A 5,651-nucleotide genomic window follows, 5' to 3' on the forward strand; every position below is an offset into this window, starting at 1 on the left:
TTTTTTCTTGGCCTCATTGTTTCTTAAACCTATGTTAGTCAGATGTTTGTCCATACTACTTCCCAGAAACTGCCTTTGTCAAGGTCAACAATGACCTTCACTTGTCAATTCCTAAGGTCAGCTTTCAGTCTTTATCTTTCTTGACCTATTGGCAACACTGGACCCAGCTGATCACTCCCACTTCCTGGAAACACTGGCCTCACTTGGCTTCTATGACACCACAATTCCCCGATTTTCTTTCTGCCTCCTGTGGTTCTGTTCCTGGTCCTTTGCTGTTTCTTTCTAATCCCCACTGCCTCTTAATGTTAGAGGAGTTTAGGGCTCAGACCTTGGACGACCTCTCCTCTTTTCTACACTCATTCTCATGGCAAACTCATCCAAATCTTATAGTTTTCAATATCACTATATGATGATGACTCTCAAAAGTATCTCTAGTACAGACATCCTCTCCCCTGAATTCCAGAACTGTGAACTCAGTGGTCTACTGAATATCTTTATTTAAGACAAATGGGGCATCTAAATCTTTTTTTTTTTTTTTCAAACAAGCTCGGGCAAATTTTATTAAAGGAAAATTTTGCATCGTTTACTTTTCACCAGTTTGTTCTGGCATGCTTCTAATGATGTCAGAGTCACCTGGATCAATGATAGCCAGTGTGCACACTCTGTAGTATTTTCCACATGCTGTGCCCAGTTCAATATTATTGCCACTGTAGTGATGGACACCAGTTTTGGCCAACATTGCATAGTACTCTATTTCAGATTTCCTCAAAGCTGAGCAGTTGTTAGCAAGAATGACCAATTTAGCTTTGCCTTGGCTTCAGAGTCTGCTTGTACCCCAGCACGTACTTTCCACTTTTCATAACGAGTTGGAGCCTAGAGTTGATTGACTCCAGTGACTTTTTCATCTTCTTTGCGGCCACCATCTTCCTGCCTTAGGTGCGAGACGGCCCTCAACCAAGAGCGGCCGCTAAGATGGCCAGGAAGCGAGAAAAAAAAAAGGGCATCTCAATCTTAACAAGTTCAAACTGAGCTCCTAATATTCTACCTCAAACTTACTCCGTCTGCCCTCTTTCACATCTTGGTTCTTGGGTTGTCATCTTCCATGACTCTTCTTTTTCTCTTATACCTCCCGCTCACCCATCTTAGTCTGTCAGCAAATTCTCCTGGCCCTACATTCAGAATATATCCAGGTATAACCATTTCTTACCACTTCTGCTATCATCTGGATCAAAACTCCTGTTACCTCCCACATGAATTATTTAATTAGCCTCCTTTCTTGTCTCACTACTTTTATACTTGCCTCTGAAAATCTATTCTCAACATAGCAGCCAGAAAAATTATGTTAAAATGGAAGTCAGGATGGGGTGATGGCTCACACCTGTAATCCCAACACTCTGGGAGGCTGAGACAGGAGGATCACTTGAGGCCAGAAGTTTGAGACCAGCCCGGGCAACATAACAAGACCCTGTATCTACAGAAATTTTAAAAATTAGCCTGGTGGTATGGTGCATGGCTATAGTCCCAGCTACTAAGGAGGCTAAGGTAAGAGGATCGCTTGAGCCCAGGAGTTTGAGGCTGCAGTGAGCCATGATTGTGCCACTGCACTCTAGCATGGGTGACAGAATGACACCCTGTCTCACAAAAATAAAATGGAGATCAGAGCATGTCACTCTTCTGCTCAGATCCCTGCAGTGGCTTTCCATTTCTTTCAGAGAGGAAGCTAAAGTTCTTATAGTGCCTAAGATGCTCTGTATAATCTGAATGCCCTTTACCTGTCTGATTCATTTACTACTCTCCTTCACACATATTTCTCTCCGTTTATACAAATGGAATTTGTCCTTGTTTTGCCTCAAACTTGCCAGTATGGCTACATCTTAAGGGCCTTTGGAACATCCATCTATTTGAAGTGATTCTCCCCTGCCACCAGATATTCATATGGCTCATTCCCTTTTCTTCTTCAATTTTTGCTCAACTGTCACCTTCTTAAGGAGGTCTACCCTGCCCACCCCATTAAAACATAGTCCCTCCCCTCCTCCCCGAACACTTTTTCCTTGCTTTACTCTTTTTTCCCATGGTGACTTATCCACTCTATCATACCACAGAATTAGCATAGCTCTTATGTTTATTGTTTACTGCCTATCTCCTGCCAGCTAGAAAGGCAAGCTCTTTGAAAGCAAGGATTTTGTCTATTCTGTTCTCTGAAGCATCCCCACCATCTAGAATAGTGCCTTCACAGTGAGAAGGACCTATATTAGGACTTTTGACATCATTGACATTGTTTGGAATTCTTTTATGTTAAAATTATTAGATTTAGTAAATGTAAAAATATAAAATACATTACACAATATATCACATAATATTTGTCACCCTGTCTGTGCATTTCTGTGTATATATAAAACTAAGAACCTAAAAAAATTAGGTAGTCTGAAACTCTTTTGATCTCTGAGGGACTCTAAGTGAATATTTCAGAGTTGCTACATTTGAAGAAATCATATTTATTGATGTACATCTCTTAAGGAGGCAAATTAAGAATTCTTAGCTGGGTGTAGTGCTGCAAGCCTGTAGTCCTAGCTACTTAGGAGGCTGAGATGGGAGGATCGCTTGAGCCCAGGAGTTCAAGGCCAGCCTGAGCAGCGTAGTGAGATCCTATATCTTAACAACAACAAAAAAATTCTATGAAAAATAATTGTTTTCTTTTTTTTTTCGAGACAGAGTCTCACTCTGTCACCCAGGCTGGAGTACAGTGGCACGATCTTGGCTCACTGCAACTTGGGCCTCCCAGGTTCAAGTGATTTTCCTGCCTCAGCCTCCTTAGTAGCTGGGATTACAGGTATGCACCACCACATCGGGCTAATTTTTGTATTTTTAGTAAAAAGGGGGTTTCACAATGTTGGCCAGACTGGTCTCGAACTCTTGACCTCAAGTGATTCACTCACCTCGGCCTCCCAAAGTGCTGGGATTATAGGAGTGAGCCACCATGCCCAGCCAGTATATGCTGTTTTATTTATTTTATCCAGCATTTTATTTGTGAGATTCATCCATGTTGTCCATAGTTGTAGGTAGTTAATTTTTATTGTATTACGGTATTCATCACATGAATATATCATGATTTATTTACCTATTCAACTGTTGATGAGTAGTGAGATCGTTTCCCGTTTAGGCTATTACAAATTGTGCTTTTATGAATATTCAAGTACATGTATATTATGGGTCAAACTTTGTCTTCCAAGAAGATATATGAAGTCCTAAACCTCTGGTCCATGTGAATGTGACCTTATTTGGAAATATCTTTGCAGATATCTGCAAAGTTAGGTGAGGTCATATCCAATGTGGGGGACTCTAATGCAGTATGACTGATATCCTTATAGAAGAGGAGGAAAGAAACCAACATAGAGACACACCGGGAGAACTCCATGAGAAAACAAAGGGAGAGATTGGAGTGATGCTGTAAACCAAGGAAAGACAAAATTTGCCAGCCATCTCTGGAAGCCAGGATAAAGGCACGGAACAGACTCTCCCTCAGAGCCCTCAGAAGACCCAATCCTACCAACAGGGTTGATTTGGGACCTCTAGCCTCCAGAACTGTGAGAGAACAGATTTCTGTTCTGTCAATACATTTCTAATTTGTGCTTTTTTACAGCAGCCTTAGGAAACAAACACAATGTCTTTTGGAGAACTTATGCTAAGCAGTTTTCCAAAGTGTTTGATCATTTGGAGCTGGGCACAGTAGTGCAGTCCTGTAGTCCCAGCTACTCAGGAGGTTGAGGTGGGAGGATCCCTTGAGCCCATGTGTTCAAGGCCAGCCTGGGCAAGAAAGTGAGACCCTGTCTCAAAAAAAAATAAAGTGCTTGGTCATTTTATATTCACACTAGTTGTATATAAGACTTCTAGTTACTCCACGTCATCACTAGCACTTGGTATTGTCAATCTTTTTAGCCCTTCTAATGAATGTGTAGTAATATCACACTGTGGTTTTAATTTCTTTAATGACTAATGTTGTTGGACATATTTTCATGTGCTTATTTGCCATCTATACATCTTTAGTAAAGAGCATTCAAATCTCTTGCCATTTTTAAAATTGGATAGGTTGTTTTATTATTGAGTTTTGAAAATTCTTTGTATATTCTGGACACAAGTTCTTTATCAGATAAGTGTCTTATAAATATTTTCTGCCAGGCTATAATTTGCCTTTTCCATCTCTTAACAATATCTTTCAAAGAGAAAAAGGTTTGACTTTTGAAGAACTCTAATTTACTAATTTTGTTATGGATTATGCTTTTGGTTTTGTATCTAAGAAATCTTTGCCTACCCCAGGCTCAAAATATTTTTTTCCCTAGCTGGACACAGTGGCTTATGCCTATAATTCAAATGCTTTAGGAGGCCAAGGTGGGAGGATTGCTTAAGGCCAGGAGTTCAAGACAAACCTGGGCAACATAGCAAGACCCCATCTCTAAAAAATAAAATAAAAAGATTAGCTGTATGTGGTGGCACCCATTTGTAGTCCCAGCTACTTGGGAGGCTGAGTCAGGAGGATTGCCTGAGCCCAGGAGTTTGAAGCTGCAGTGAGATATGATTACACCACTGCACTCAGCCTGGGCAACAGGGCAAGATTCTGTCTCTAAAATATATACATATTTTTTCCCTATGTTTTTCCTGTGAACTTTTAGTAGGGAAAAACTGTCAGTTTCTCAAAATCTGCTAGTTTCTCAAAATGTTTCCCAGTTATCTCAGAAAAAAAACACATTTCAACTGTATTATTTCTCTGCCTTGGCTGGGTGCAGTGACTCATGCCTGTAATCCCAGCACTTTGGGAGGCCAAGGGGGGCAGATCATTTGAGGTCAAGAGTTCGAGACCAGCCTGGCCAACATGGTGAAACCTCGTCTCAACTAAAAATACAAAAATTAGCCAGGCGTGGTGGTGGGCGCGTGTAATACCAGCTATTCGGGAGGCTGAGGCAGGAGAATCGCTTGAACCTGGGAGGCAGAGGTTGCAGTGAGCTGAGATCGCACCACTGCACTTCAGCCTGGGCGACAGAGCCAGACTCTGTCTCAAAAAAATAATAATAAACTGCATGTTTCTCTGTCTCAAGTTAAAAAGAAACAAAATAATTCAACCAAACATATCACAAATTCAATTAACTGATACAAGTAAGAATAAATTATGTTGACTGGAATTATCATTGTCATTTGAATCTCAGCAGGATATGAAATTAGCTCTTCTAGATAGAAGCAAGATTAGGACATCATTGTTGTAATGGTCATTTTAGTTTCAAAGGACAAAAACCCAGCAAAAATGAAGAGGTGGATTTCTGGCTTTGGACATATCTAGACTACAAACTATAGCATCTCTGCCTCACTCTCTATTGCTCAGTTGTGCTTTCTTCTGGCTTGTCTGTGTTCTCAAGAAGGCTCTGCCAAGTCATGACAAATATGGCACTTTCTGGCACCACAAAGCAAGGAGGGAAGAGGTGGTTGTTTAGTAAAATTTGCTAGAAAAAGTGGCCTACATTTTGGGGAAAAATAAAGCTGGATTCCTACTTAATATCACATACAAAGGTGATTGCCAATGGATTGAAGACCTAAATTTGAAGATAAATATATAAAGTTAAATAAGAAAATGTGGAAGACTTTATGTTGAGAAGGAATTCTTC

The 5,651-nt window shown here is 40.5% G+C and overlaps 1 pseudogene; it reads right to left on the bottom strand.

Annotated features, from left to right (window-relative positions):
- Window positions 1-583: 583 nt before the first annotated feature.
- Window positions 584-948, bottom strand: LOC101151631 (large ribosomal subunit protein eL30-like; annotated as a pseudogene).
- Window positions 949-5,651: the final 4,703 nt, after the last annotated feature.

Source organism: Gorilla gorilla, chromosome 2 (genome assembly GCF_029281585.2).
Source record: "Gorilla gorilla gorilla isolate KB3781 chromosome 2, NHGRI_mGorGor1-v2.1_pri, whole genome shotgun sequence".
NCBI classification, from domain to species: domain Eukaryota; kingdom Metazoa; phylum Chordata; class Mammalia; order Primates; family Hominidae; genus Gorilla; species Gorilla gorilla.